General features: G+C 45.0%; 1 pseudogene; it reads right to left on the reverse strand.

The window, feature by feature from the left end:
* Positions 1 to 7,936: 7,936 nt before the first annotated feature.
* On the reverse strand, positions 7,937 to 12,988 carry LOC125366903 (annotated as a pseudogene).
* Between the last annotated feature and the right edge of the window lie 2,847 nt (positions 12,989 to 15,835).

A 15,835-nucleotide genomic window follows, 5' to 3' on the forward strand; every position in this document is an offset into this window, starting at 1 on the left:
TGCTAACACCCACAGATCCTCTCTCATTTTCATCTTTCATCTGGTTCATTTTCCTTTGATAGTGAGCAATGTAAAACAACATTTATATCACTATTTTAAATATAATTAAGGCTACCTTGTATTTAACCCACTTCTATTACATCAGACAATGTCACAAACTCTATTTCTAGAGATAACTATATATCTTCATCCAATCCTAATTGTGTGTGTGTGTGTGAATGAGGTATTCCATATTAATTTAGATAAGAGTTTAGAGGTAATATTTTTCTTTCATCTTCATCTTCTTGATTACTTCAGTAATAATGAGTTTATAACTGTTGAGGGGTCATGATCACAGATTTTGTTTCTTTTGTTTTTCATTTGTTGGTATTGGACGTTGAAATTATTAGGTAGTTGCTCTTCCAAATGAATCATGTACCTGAATCCCTTTTTGTTTATTCTTCAGATAGAACCTCTGATGTTTCCTCGGAGCTGCCCTCAATCCATCATCTGCCCAAGTACTTACAGTCAGACTTGGGCCACCGTGCCCAGTTGGACAGGGTCCTGAAATAAATGTGACTACAGAGGATGGGATGGAAGGAAGGAAGGAAGGGAGGAAGGAAGGAAGGAAGGGAGGGAGGAAGGAAGAAAGGAAGGAAGGAAGGAAGGAAGGAAGAAGGAAGGAAGGAAGGAAGGAAGGAAGGAAGGAAGGAAGGAAGGAAGGAAGGAAGGAAGGAAGGAAGGAAGGGAAGAAGGAAGGAAAGAGAAGGGTGGGAGAAAAGGAAAGGAAAAAAAGAAAAGCACTTTCACACTTGCCTTCTTTTCTTTCACTGGAATGATACACATATTATTTGTGTTACAATGATTCCTCTGCCTGTGTTGAAACAGTCCTTCTATCTACTTGTACTCCTGCCATAATAATTTTGAACTATTTTTTTACTTGACAGCTGCTCTTAAAAATGAGTATCTTTCCACTCCACTCCTATTTCTCTGGGCTAAGCAATTCACGTGGCTCTGCTATCCTAAAGCCACATGATTATGTCTTTCTGTAATTCCCATCAAAATATATGAACCAGTTCTTCATTTAAGACATGAAATTGTCTCTTATTCTGACTTCCATAAATCTGCAATAAAATTCTACCCCCAACTTTTGACTTGCTTTTGGATTGTGGGTTTTATCTTCTCATGACATGACATTATTTTAAGCATTCCTTTATGGTTATTCACATGTGAAAGTTTTGCTGTACCATTGAATGAATTTTTTTAATTCAATTAAATATTTGGATAATGATCTTTCTAAACAGAAACTAAAGCTAAGAGGGTATTAACTTATTAATATTCCTTTTGAAGAAGATTTTTAGAAGTAACTGTTCTCCAAATATAGTGACGTAGGTTGGGAATATGGCCTAGTGGCAAGAGTGCTTGTCTCCTATACATGAGGCCCTGGAATCAATTCCCCAGCACCACATATATAGAAAACGGCCAGAAGTGGCGCTGTGGCTCAAGTAGCACAATGCTAGCCTTGAGCAAAAAGAAGCCAGGGACAGTGCTCAGGCCCTCAGTTCAAGCCCCAGGACAGGCAAAAAACAAAACAAACTAAAACAAAAAAAAACACACACAAATATAGTGACTTAGTGTGGCAAGTGGCAAGCTATGGTTTGTGTAGCTTTTATATCCCAAATTGTTTTTATATATTGGAAACTTTAAGTTTAAAATTTTTAAGCTACACAGAACAATAATCCACAGAGAAAAAACAATTAAAGAAGGATATATGTTATATAAATGCAATGTGCAGAGTCAAAATATTTACTTTTTACTACTTCACAGAAAAGTTTTGCTGATCTCAGTGTTAAATAATTTCATGTAAGAATTATAAACAAGCTTAAGCCAGTGGATAATTAATTTGAAATTGTTGCTATATTTTACCAACATGTTCAGATTAAGAAAAGACTAGTGATGCCCAGCAAATAATCTCTTAGAAATATCTGTCATCCTTAAAATATTTGGATTAATTCCTCCTTTGGCTTTAATTACATAAAATGTCATCTACATGAATAGCCAGTTCTTTGCGTGAATTATTTCAAGTTTGTGATAGAAATATCTGATGACAGTATGCAAAAGAATTACACACATTTTTAGAATAAGTTTTGAATGCAAACTGTTAGGAAAACAACCACATATTAGTAAGTAAGGACACACAAATTTCATATATTTTAAGACAGTACTCATTTGTGTGTGTGTGTGTGTGTGTGTGTGTGTGTGTGTGTGTGTGTGTGTGTGTGATAGTTCAGGAGCTTAAACTCTGGACCCAGGCACTGTGAGTTACTTTTGAACTCAAGGCTGGTGCTCTACCACTTGACCAATAGCTCCACTTAGGGCTTTCTTATTGGTTCATAGGAGATAAAAGTCTCAAAGACGGTTCCTGTTCAGGCTGGCTTTGAACCCCTATCCCCAGACCTCAGCCTCCTGAGTTGCAGGCATGCTGCAGAAGTACATAGCTGGTATTCTGATTTTGAACATCTCTATCAGTACACAAGACTTCTGAGTAGGAAAGGTGAAGAATTTTACTGAGTTTCAAATATGGGAACTTGTGCCTGAGCTCAATTATGCCAATAGATGGAGCATTTATCACTGTTGAAACAATTCTGTGGTTTTCCTCCAAAAGAAATTTAAAATAACAGAGTTTAAATGGCAGGCACAGTTGCAGAAGTTACAGAGGAATATTATCTTTCCACTTTGGCCAAAGTCATGTGAAAAATATGGTAAGAAGGTGCAACTAAGTGTTATTTTTCTAGGCTGCTAAAAATGTTAAATAATTTATGACACTAGGCTTTCTCCAAGAGCACTTTCTGGATTCCTGTAGTTGCTCTGATTTTATGTGTTAGGGAATCTCCAATTTTGTCTCCAGTGGTGTGTGCACCAACAATGAAGCAGAATTCCCATATATGTAAAGCAGTATGTGTCGATTTTCACCTTGAGCTCAGGGCCTGGGCACTGGTCTTAAGCTTTCTTACTCAAGGTAATGCTCTACCAATTGAGCCACAGGTCCACATCTGGCTGTTTGAATACATAATTGGAGATGAGGGTCTCAAGGACTTTCCTTCCCTGGCTGATTTCAAGCCCTCATTCTCAGGACTCAGTCACCTGAGTAGCTTGGATTACAGGTGGGTGCCATTAGTGCCTGGGTATTTGTACCATGTTTTATAATACCTGTTCTAACTGGAGTGTGATATTTCTATGACTTTCATTCATACCTTCTTGGTGATCAGTGATGGTGCATACATTTTCTCTTAACTTCCTGGCTAGAAATGCACAACATACACACACACACATGCACACACACACACACACACACACACATACATATACACACACATAGCTCTTTTGCCAGATGTTTGGTTTTCTGCATGGCAGCCAGGTCTGCAGCAGGCTATGTGTCTCATGATGCAGTATGTGACCTAGAGGAGCAACTAGATCCCAGGAAAATAGCATGCTTGCAAATAGTTCTGCTGAGGTGCTTGGGGAGAGGTGTGGAAGGAGAACTGGTCTACCTCCTCCTGGCATGCCTCCTTCCACGGCCTTTCACATCCATGGCCAGCTGTCTGTGCTCCAAAGCCAGCCCTTTGGGGTTTGTATGGGAACCTCCATTACATAGATTGGTTAGCTTCATCTTCAATCCTTCTACCCTCCTTGCATGGCCTTAGTACCCCCCATGTTTAGTCCCTAACCTGAAGCTATCCAGGAGCTACCAGTCATCAGCGAGCAATCCCAGTAGCATGCAGTACCCCCAACAAAACCTTTGTCACCTGAATTTTCTGTCCTAGGACTATGTGTAAAAACTGAAATTCAGTGATTTAAAGAGCCTAGAGTTTGGAAGGAAGGAAGGAAGGAAGGAAGGAAGGAAGGAAGGAAGGAAGGAAGGAAGGAAGGAAGGAAGGAAGGAAGGAAAGAGAGGAAGGAAGGGAAGGAAGGAAGCAAGGAATGAGGAAGAAAGAAAACTTTCCTTGCAGTCCAAAAATAAAAGCAAGAGGAACTTATGAGGAAGGAGAAGAATGAAATGGTGTGAATTGGCTTTTCCGTGGTAGCTTTAGGTTTGCTCTGATTTGACAATGGGAAGGTGTTCTGTGAAGTCGGAGAGACTTTCCCCATGCAGGTTAGAATGTGGGAATGTAGAAAGGCTGATGAGGTGGGCCTTCCTGAGAGAGGTGAAGAAGGCAGAGAGCAGGGCCACCTTCAGGGAGTGAGGCAGAGTGGTGCAGCACTGTCCTGGGGCTGGGGTCATGGTGGGTAGAGCAGAGCAGGCTTGGCCAGATGTCTGGGCCAGTGGAGGCCTGGGGAGGCAGGGGTAGATGGGAGAGCCTCAGGCGGCCCAATCCACTGTGGATCACTCCTTAAGGTACAAGTGTAATGATTACTTCAGCTGCAGAAACAAGATACACGTTAATAGTATGAAAAGGTAGCTTTGGTCCAAATTAATTAACTAACAAATCTCTAAATTTACTGACCACCATTTAGACCTCTTCTAACATCCAGCTGTTGAAATGAGGGATGGTTTTTGCTTGAGTATTTATTTGTAAATAAGAATGCATTTAACATAATTGGGCACTGCTGACTCCTATCTGTACCTCTAGTTTCTGAGATCTAGAGGATCCATGTGTAGAACTAGACAGGGTGGTAACAACCATGAAAAGACAGTATAGCAAAATATATGAAAGCATTTAAACATTGAGATGAAGCCAGGTGCTGGTGGCTCACGCCTGTTATCCTAGCTACTCAGGAGGCTGAGATCTGAGGATCACGGTTGAAAGACAGTCAGGGCAGACAAACCAGACAGAGTCTTATCGCCAATTAACCAGCAAAAAGGCAGAATCGGATGCATGGATCAAGTGGTAAAGTAAAAGCTATGAGAACAAAAACTGAGCAAAATCATGAGGCTCTGAGTTCAAGCCCCATTCCAGCACACACACACACACACACACACACACACACACACACACACACACACACAGAGAGAGAGGGGGGGGGGAGAGAGAAAAAACATATGATATACAAATCTAAGTAAGATTCTGAGTCATAGCTTGTATTTGCCAAACATACAAAAGTATAGTCATACTAGTCAAAGCTAAATCTTGTTCACAGTAGTCAAAGCTAAAAACAGTGCACTCTGAATTCTTTCTCCCAAACACAGCCCCTTGATTGAAGCTCTCCTCAATGTATAAAGAAGCATGATTGCTGCCACAGCTACTTTAATAAGTCTAAATGTAGATGCTAAATACGTACAATTTTAATCTCACGTCTATCTATCCATCACTCATATCCTTGACATATTAATTCCTGAACACATTTGATGATGTTCAGATTGTTAGTTCATCTGTCAGGTGCTTTGGCGACACCTAAAATCCCAGCTACTCGGGAGGCAAGAATGAAGTCAGGAGGAGCCCAGAGAGGCAGCATAAGAAAGACCCATCTCCCTCCATGAGCCAGGTGTGTGCGGTGTGTGGTGCCGTCCCTGCTCTGCAGGTGTGCTGTGCAGGTGTGCTGGTGTGTGGTCCAGCTCTGCAGGTGTGCTATGCAGGTGGGCTGGTGTGTGGTCCAGCTCTGCAGATGTGCTCTGCAGGCGGGCTGGTGTGTGGTTCAGCTCTGCAGGTGTGTTGGTGTGTGGACCAACTCTGCAGGTGTTCTGTACAGGTGCACTGGTTTGTGGTCCAGCTCTGCAGGTGTGGTGTGCTGCTAAGCTGGTGTGTGGTCCAGCTCTGCAGGTGTGCTGTGCAGGTGTGCTGGTGTGCATGTGATCCTTGTTCTGCAGGTGCACTGTGCAGGTGTGCTCTGCAAGTGTGCTGTGCAGGTGTGTTGTGCAGGTGTGCTGTCCAGGTGAGCTAGTGTGAAGTTCCTCTGCATTGCAAGAGCAGCTGTTGGCTGTGGGCCTCTGGAAAGACCATAGAGTCCATGTTTCTTTGGGTCTGGCTCACTTCACTTAGTATAATTTTTTCCAAGTCCTTCCATTTCCTTAAAAATGGGGCAATGTCATTCTTTCTGATATAGGCATAGAATTCCATTGTATATATGTACCACATTTTCCTGATCCATTCATCTAAGGAGGGGCATCTGGGTTGGTTCCATATTCTAGCTATGACAAATTGTGCTGCGATGAGCATTGTTGTGCTGGTGGCTTTAGTGTGTTCTTGTTTGTGGTCTTTTGGGTAGATGCCCAAACGTGGGGCTGCTGGGGCAGAGTGGAGCCTTCTGAGGAATCTCCATACCACTTGCCAGAGTGGCTGGACCAGATTACATTCCCACCAACAATGAAGTAGGGTTCCCTTTTGGCCACATCCTCTCCAACATTTGTTACTGTTTGTTTTCCTGATAATGGACATTATCAGGAAATGTCAGTGTTGCTTTGATTTGCATTTCTTTTATGGCCAGTGATGTGGAGCACTTCTTCAGGTGTCTCTTGGCTATTCTCATTTCCTCTTCAGACTTGATACTGTGTACACTGGTATTAGAACTAGGGAAGTGAAAGGCAATAGGGAATATCAAAAGCGAGAGACAAAGGATAAAAAGACAAACGACTCCAAAAGCAATACTTGCTAAACCATTTGGTGTAAACCAACTGAACAACTCATGGGAGAGAGGGAAAGGGGAAGGGGGGAAATGAGGGAGGAGAAAATTGTACAAGAAATGTACCCACTGCCTCACGTATGAAACTGTAACCGTTCTATCCAATAAATAATTATTTTTTAAGTCTGAATGTATTCGACTAAGGAACTCTGGACATTGTTTTTTTACATAACTTATGATTTATTAAACGATTACTAGACAAAGAGAAGAAAGGTAATGCCGGGCCTTGCGCAGGGCTGTGGCAGCTGGAGTGGCCGCGCCCAGCGGGAAGCGGTGTCTCAGGGGCTCGGAGTCCCCAGATCTCTGCGGGAGGCTCGGAGCTGGCCGTGTCCACGTGTTCCACCAGCTGTGGCCGGGTCCATGCACAGAGAGGCGGGGGAGCGATTCGAGTACTGGGGGAGGGAGCGCATGCCCAGCGGGGTATGGTCCGCCCTGGAGGAGGCTGCGGTTCCTGGAGCGCCCATTATGCGCAACGCCCTGGTCTCATGCCGGGAATCCGCGAGCCACACACTTACGCGCAATGCCCACGTTACACAGCCTCCACGCCATCTCAAGTACCAGTGTCAACGCAAACTGCAGGAATGTCCAAGTTTCAGGGCACCAGACTCGAGTGAAAAAGCCCAGGTACCAGCAAAAACACTCACACACACTCACACATTCACACACACACTCACACACACTTACACACACATATGCTAGTTCTGCCATTCAAGCTCAGAGCCTGGGTGCTGTCACTAAGCTTGTTTTGCTAACGGCGAACACAGTACCACCCAAGCTACACGTCCCCTTATGGCTTTTATTTTTGGAGGTTAACTGAGATAATAGTATCACAGACTTTTCCGCCTGGCTAGCCTTGAACCAGGACCCGCAGATATGAGCTTCCAGAGTAGCAGGATGAGAGGCGTGAGCCACCCATGCCCTGCCCATCTGTAATATTCTCAATGCTGTGTGCAGGCCATGCTTGCAGCTTGTAGCCACGTGGACGTGCTATTTGTTCTTCCTGCAAGTTCTCTCTCTGAGAAATGACCACTCCAACCCAACCCTTGACTTCCAGGGTGTTGATCTGCTTTGTGTGTGTGTTAGTACCAGAGCTGGAACTTAGCCTTGCGTTCCTGCAAGGCTAATGCTCTACCCCATGAACCACAGTTCCACTCCTGGCTACTAGCTGGTTAACTGGAGATGAGTGTCTCATGGACTTTCTGTCTGGGTTGGCGTCCAACACACTATCCTCAGATCTCTTCTTCCAGAGTAGCTAGGATCACAGGTGCAAGTCACTAGTGCCTGGCCAGTGCTAGTTCTTAATAACTACTTTGGCTCTTCCTACCACCAAAGTAGCCTTCTAGGCATCTTCACACTACGAATTAATCTAATTGTAAGTACAATCCTTTGAAACACTTTTTTTTCTTTTTGCCCCAGAAATGTGGCCTTGGCTAAGGGGACCCCAGAGGCTCAGATGTCAAGAAAAAGGTGGAGGGGAGATGAAACCCCAACAAAACCCTATGCATCGGGCTGCAGATTTCAGACCTGAGCCTTCTCCCCTATTTCCTCCCAGAAGGTGGGGAAATCGGAAGGTGTCAATCTATTTATTGTTATTTACACTAGCAAACTGGTTTGATATTCTGCATGGCTTTATGTAAGAAGCTTCTAAACAAAGCCCAGGGTTATAAAACAGTGCAATAATATAGAGTGTAGTGTCATATACCATCCTTTGAAATATCATTTTAAGACAAAATTCAATTAACCTTTCAAGAAGCAACAGGATTCATTCTGTGAGCTAGGCTGGTCTGCTTCCTAAAAAGCAGATTCCTTTGCATCCAATAGACATTTTTCCTCCAACTAGACTTCTTTATAAAAAATGCAGGAGTTTTATTCAGTTTCTTTAAAGAAACAAAATCCAGCTTTTCTCAAAACCCAGAGCAGCCTGTTTCTCAGTAATGAGACATTGGTATATCATGTGTGGCTTTCTCACAGATAAGTCTAAACGAATCAAGTGAGATATTCCTTAAAGGCTGTAGACAAAGGTGGATCAAAGTATGGAGAAATCCTTTGTTTGAGCCTCTTTGATTATAAGAGCTGCAACTTTTATAGTCTAATAAATATAATTACCTACTCAAAGAAAACAAGTTGAAAAATAAAATGTCACTGTTTTTAGTTTGCCTTAAAAATTAAAACAGAAAACATAGCCATGGGCTGTGTCAAGACTATGAAAATCCTCTGCTGGTAGCTTGTAAAGACACAAAATGAAAGCCAGTTGCTGGTGGCCTGTAATTCTAGCTACTCAGGAGGCTGAGATCTGAGGGGCCCATTTCAAAGCCAGCCCAAGAAGAAAGTCTTGAGGCTCTTACCCTAAGTAACCAGCAAAAAGCCAGAAGTGGACTTGTGGCTCAAGGGGTAGAGTGCTAGCCTCATGAAACGAAGTGAAGGATCAGTGCACACCCCAGCCAGGCCCTGAATGCAAGCCCCAGTTGCACTCATGGGTGGGGATGGATGCGTGGAGGCAAGGAGATGCTTGAAGCTCACTTAGAGGCAGCACAGAGGAAAGATGGGGCACCACTGTCCCCTGCTGGGCAGAGCTCTTCCTGCTCAACCACCAAGCACTGACTGTGGGATGGTAGTCTTTCAGAAATTCAGGGTGCTGGATCACAGTTTCAAATGTGGATAAAGTGATCTTGACAAACTCCTCAAATGCTGCGAGCCCTGGGAATACAGTTGGTCATCATTCTTGCTGATTGTCTGAATTTATTTTTCTGCCAGTTGTGGGATTTGAACTCAGGGCCTGGGCACTCTCCCTGAGCTCTTTTGCTCAAGTTTAGCACTCTTCCACTTGAGCAACAGTGCCACTCAGATCAGATTCTCATGGTCTTTCCTGCCTGGAGCTGGCTTTGAAGCATGATCCTCAGATCTCAGCCTCCTGAGTAGCTGGGATGACAGGTGTGATGACCAGCACCCACCTTCCCACCTGCATGTTCTAAATGTCACTATTAGTTGTTTCACACACAGGCACAAATATCTGGGCCGGTCATCATTTGCTCGTGGATGTTCGTTTCTCCCGGGTTGATCAACTTAATGTGACTCTGGTAAACATGACATCTTGAGTAAAGGCAGCAAACAAATGCTGAAAGAAAATACAGACTGCTACAACACAATATTATATAAGGTACATGACATTTCATATAACAACTATCCTATGGGTCCTGGTGGACCATGGCTCAAAGACAGCCCAGGCAAGAAAGACTCTGAGACTCTTCTCTCCAATGACCACCAAAAAGCAGGAATTAGGGGCTGGGGATATAGCTTAGTGGCAAGAGTGCCTGCCTGGGATACACGAGGCCCTAGGTTCGATTCCCCAGCACCACATATACAGAAAACGGCCAGAAACGGCGCTGTGGCTCAAGTGGCAGAGTGCTAGCCTTGAGCGGGAAGAAGCCAGGGACAGTGCTCAGGCCCTGAGTCCAAGGCCCAGGACTGGCCAAAAAAAAAAAAAAAAAAACAAAAACAAAAAGCAGGAATTAGGACTATGGCTCAAAGTGGTGGTGTGCCAGCCTTGAGTGAAAGAGCTCAGGGACAGTGCCCAAGCCACAAGTTTAAGCCCCATGACTGACCAAAAAAGAAAAGAACAGAAATCAATGTAGAAATTTGTCACCATCTAAAGAGACATGATACAAACAACATTGGACAAAGCAAGCCTACATGATTAACAATTGGAAGGCAGTTGTATCCCATTCTCCCAAATTTATCTGAAATATCTTCAGTGACGTTTAAGACTAAGCTTTATGAAAGTGCTCAATCAAGCATATGCAACAGGGTGGGGAATTTAGCAAACAAAATGCATTATTCAGGACAAAGAATGTGCTTTTTCTCCAAATGTCAAACTTTCTTACAGTCAACAGATAAAAAGGTCATTCCTCTCGAGACAAAAATCTAATGCCACTGGATTTCTTTCAATAAATCAGATTCAAATGGCAGAGGAAAAGTAAAAAGAAACACAACAGATCTCATGTTTTCCGTGGGTGCTCTATGCCAGTGCTGGTGGCTCCTGACTGTCCCCAATAACCCAGGAGGCTGAGATCTGAGGATCACAGTTCAAAGCCAGCCTAACCAGGAAAGTCCATAAAACTCTGACCTCCAATGCAGCAGTAAAATAGCCTGAAGTGGAGCTGTGTCTCAAGTGGCAGAGCACCCAGCCTTGGACACACACACACACACATACACACACACACGAGCTCAGAGATAGTGCCTAGGCCATGAGTTCAAGCACCAGGCCTGGCACAAACAGAAATTGGTACTCACCAGAAAGGTGCCATAACTTAAGAGAAATTCTTCCATTATCACTTGAGGCTGAAACACCTATATACTTGGTAGCGGAAGAAGAGAGTGCAAAGACCGAAGCCTGAATACCAGGAGTGATGTTGAGCTCAAGGAGAAGACCCTGAAGGGCATGGCCCATGTCACTGCCACCACCCTGAGTCTGATTCCAGAGGGCACTGGGTGTCACCTGGATTCCCTTGGAAAAGGGAAGCACCTGGGAGGTGACCAGGTGCAGGGCCATGGGCATCATGGGAAGGCACAGCTTCAGTTGCCTGCCTTGAAATGTAGAGGGGTGTTTGTAGCCAGGCATGTTAGCCAGGGCTTGGAGGATGTTATGCAAGACACATCACAAATGGTTGGGCATGATGGCTCATGCCTGTAACCCTGGCTACCCAGGAGGCTGAGGTCTGAGGATCACAGTTCAAAGCCAGCCAGAGTAGGAAAGTCTGTGAGATTCTTATCTCCAGTGAACCACCAGAAAACCAGAAGTGGTGCTGTGGCTCAAGTGATAGAGTGCTAGCCTTGAGCTGAAGAGCTCATCAACAGTGCCCAGGCCCTGAGTTCAAGTTTCAGGACTGGCAAAAAAAAAGTGAGGGTGAAATAAACACAGAAAGGAGAGAAGAGAGGGAGATAGTAGCCTACCCAGAATTCCCAGCTTCTCCTGGGCAATGTGACAGATGAGCACCTCCAAACATCTGGACAGACATGTGCCACAGCTCTGCTGCTCCTCACATGGCATGGTCTTCCTGCTGTTCCTCTCAATGTACATCACCAGCCTGCAGGCGACAGGGAGACATGGCAGCTCTGCTGTGCCTAACGTTCGAACCTTTTCATGTATCTTTGGCTACCAGTTCTGTATAATGTGTGTGAGAATGAGAGTACTGGGCTTGGGCACTTTCCCTTGCTCTTTTTGTGTCAGTGGTGGGACTTGAATTTGGGGCCTGGGTGCTGTTCCTGAGCTTGTCCACTCAAGGCTAGCACTCTGCCACTTTGAGCCACATATGATGCCAATTCCGGTTTCTGGTAGTTCATTAGAGATCAGAGTCCCACGGACTTTCCCATCCTGGCTGGCTTCAAAGCTTGGTCCTCTGGATCTCAGCCTCCAGTGAGCTAGCAAAAAGCCAAAGTGGAGGTGTGGCTCGAGTGGGAGAGGGCCAGCCTTGTGTGGGCCAGGTCCACCATGGCTCACAATTCTCACATTCACCTGGAGACCATTATAGATGCTCTGTGCACTCCACAGCCAGGATGTGGCAGGCTGTCCTTTAGTCCCTTCTGGGGAGAGTCTCACCTCGTCTGGCAGCTGAGCAGCAGCTTTTTGAAGCTATGAAACAGAATATAGAGAACCACAAGGAAGGCTTTGGCTCAAATGGCAGTGGATGGGCTGCCAAGGAAGCAGATGGTCAAAAACAGAAATCCTACAGGAGACAGCCGAGTCTCTAGAAAGTTCTTGTGGAACACGAGTGAAGAACGTCCAGCCATCTCCACTGTGCAGAGTGGACAGATTATAATCCTCAAACATGACAAGAAATAAAAAGCATACCAGCTACCTGATTTTGTTTTTTGTTTTTGTTTTTGTCAGTCATGGGACTTGAACTCAGGGCCTTGGTGCTGTCACTGAGCTTTGCCACTCAACACTACTGCTCTACCACCTGAGCCACAGCCCCATTTATGGTTTCCTGGTGATTCATTGGAGATAAAAGTCTCACAGGCTTTTCTGCATGGGCTGGCTTTGCATCTCAGTCCTCAGATCTCAGCTTCCAGAGTAGCCAGGATTACAGGTGAGCAGTACTAGTACCGGGCTCAAGATGGTCAGTATGAGGCAGAGGGAGGGAGCAGCAAGGCCCCCCTTTTCCTGGGTGAGGCTCTGCAGGTGGGTGCAGCAGGACAGCATGCCATTGAAGAGAGTCAGCAGGTACTGCTGCACCTTGCAGATGGCATGGGCCAGGGCACTGATGACTGTAGTCGGCCCCAATGTCTCAATCATGTTGCAGAAGGCGGTGGGGCACTGGCGGGTGAGTTGACACAGGGCCTGCAAGGAGCCACAGGCACCGTGATGGAGGTGGAAAACCTGCTGGGTGCCCATGGCTCAGATCGTCATCCTTGGCAGTCAGGAGGCTGAGATCCAGAGGATTGCAGCTCAAAGCCAAATGCCAGGTAAGAAAGTCTGTGTTGACTCCTTTCCCATGAACCACCAACAAAAGGGCTGGGAGTGGAGTTGTGGCCTAAGCAGTAGAGCACCAGCCTTAAAAGCGAAAGCCTAGGGACAGCACCTGGGCCCCGAGTTCAAGTCTCAGTACTGGCACAAAACACAAAAAAAAAAACAATGAAAATATCTATTTGCAAGGCATAAGAAATTCAGACTTTACACACCTAACTGTAACCCCTGTGTACATCACCTTTACAAAAAATGTTTTAAGAATTTAAAGAAACAAAAAATAATTTTCTTTCTTTTTTTTTGCTGGTCCTGGGTCTTGAACTCAGGGCCTGGGTACTGTCTTTAAGCTTCTTTTGCTCAAGGCTAGTGCTCTATTACTTGGATCTGTTAAGAGAAATATGGTTAGGATGTAGCCTAGCACAAAGAAGACAGAACAGACTGGCTCTCTAAGCCAGGTTTAAATCAATCAGAGGAGAATACCTTGCCTTTGTCCAATGGCCTATTAAATGTACACCGCCATACACGCACATCTTCACACCTCATTAACCTCTGCTCCAAATCACTAGACTCACATGCACAAAACAGCAGACAGCCAATGAAAAAGACTACAGAAATTAAGAGGCTGTTAAAAATGATTTTCTCAGGGCCAGCAGTTGTGGGTAGACCATGCCTGTAATCTTAGGTACTCTCAGGAGGCTGAGATCCAAGGATGATGGTTCAAAACCACTGCAGGCAGGAAAAGTCTATCATACTCTTCTCTCAAGTGACCCAGAAAGGAAAAAAATAAGCAAAAATGGAGCTGTGGCTCAAGTGGTAGAGCACTAATCTTGAGCCAAAAAGCCTAGGGACAGCACCAAGGCCCTGAGTTCAAGCTCCAGGACTGAAACTTGAACTCAGGGCCTGGTTACTCTACCTAAGCTTATTCACACAGATCTGGGCACTCTACCACTTGAGCCACAGCTCCATTTTGGGCTTTTCCATTTTTGGTGGTTCAGTTGGAGATAAGAAAGAGGGAAGGAGGAAGGGAGGGAGGGAAGGAAGGAGGGAGGGAGGGAAGGAAGGAGGGAGGGAAGGAGGGTGGTTGGATAGAAGAAGGGAAGGAGGGTGGTTGGATAGAAGAAGGGAGGGAAGATGCATGGATGGATGGATAGAAGGAGGGAGGGAAGATGGATGGATGGATGGATGGGATGGAAGGAAGGAAGGAAGGAAGGAAGGAAGGAAGGAAGGAAGGAAGGAAGATAGGTGAATGGATGGATGGATAGAAGATTAATGGAAGGATGGAGGGAAGGGAGTGGGAAGATGGAAAGATGGATGGATGGAAGGAGTGAGGGAAGATGGATGGAGTGAGGGAAGATGGATGTATGGAGGGAGGGAGGGAGTGCAGGAGAAAACATGAATGGATGGATGGAAGCAGGGAAAATGGAAAGGTAGATGGATAGAAGGAGGGAGGGAAGATGGATGCATGCTACAAATAGCATTCGTCAATCTCAAACTAGCTAAGCAAAAAGTCCCAGAGTGAGGTGGGGCTCAGAAGCACCATCCAACACTTAACATGCACCAAGGCCCTGGGCTCAAGACCTTGAACCCAAAAACAGAATTCCTCATGTAGCACTCATTGACTTCATGTTTACCAACATATTCAAACACAAAATCACAATCAACTTAAAAATGTGAGGGACTCACGTCTCTCATCCCAGCTACTCAAGAGACTGACATCTAGAAGATCACAGTTCAAAGCCAGCAGAGACAGCAAAGTCAATGCGATTCTTGACTTCTCATGAACCACCAAGAAAACTGGAAGTGGTGCTGTGGATCAAGTGGTAGACCACCAGCCTTGAGCAAAAGAGTCCCTGGGTTCAAGTCCCATGTCACAGAAATAAAAATCAAAACCTAGCTCATTTTTCTATTCTCTGGTGCTATAGTGCCTGACGAGGGTGAGAAGAGGGTGCAATTTGGATTTGGGGAAGGGGTCTAATGGGCCCAGAGCCTCACCCCTTTCCAAAGACATCTCATGACCACTGTGTAGGTGGGGCCAAGGGCACCAGCCACCTTGCTCGAGAGTTCTTTCTCTCCTCCTAAAATGAAATGGAAGGAAAGATGGTGAGATGGACAGTTGAACTCATGCAAAGAGAAAACAAAACAAAAGGACAGTCCCAGAGAGAAATTGACTGCAAAGAGACCGAGAGAGAGAGACAGACAGACAGACGGACAGACAGACAGACAGAGACAGAGAGTCTTTTATGTCAGATCCATGTCACACTTCTTTAGTCTTTATATTAGAAGAAGAGCAACCATCTTATTCACCTTGGTAGGGGTTTACCTTTTTGTTTTTTGGTGCCATACAGATTTGAACTCAGGGCCTGGACCTTAAAAGGCAGTTCACTCTCAACAGATCTCGCCTGGGTATTGGAGGCTCACACCTATGATCCCAGCTCCTCAGGATGCTGAGATCTGAGGATCACAGTTCAAAGTCAACCTGGGCAGAAAAGTCCATGAAACTCTAATCTCCAATGAACCACCAGAAAACTGGAAGTGGTGCTATGCCTCAAGTAGTAGAGCGCTAGCCTTGAGTACAAAGAGACTCAGGACAACACCTGAGGCCCTGATTTAGGCCCCATGACTGACAAAAAAAAATGTCCCTTTGGCTTAGTAACATATAAGGTAGAATTAGCAAGTAGCTGGGCTGGTGCTATTGTAGCCATGGGTTCACTTTTATTCTTGTAGGTTTAAGAGTCTTAGGCACTTTTCTGCCTGGGCTGGCTTTGAACCACAATC

Source organism: Perognathus longimembris, chromosome 18 (genome assembly GCF_023159225.1).
Source record: "Perognathus longimembris pacificus isolate PPM17 chromosome 18, ASM2315922v1, whole genome shotgun sequence".
NCBI classification, from domain to species: domain Eukaryota; kingdom Metazoa; phylum Chordata; class Mammalia; order Rodentia; family Heteromyidae; genus Perognathus; species Perognathus longimembris.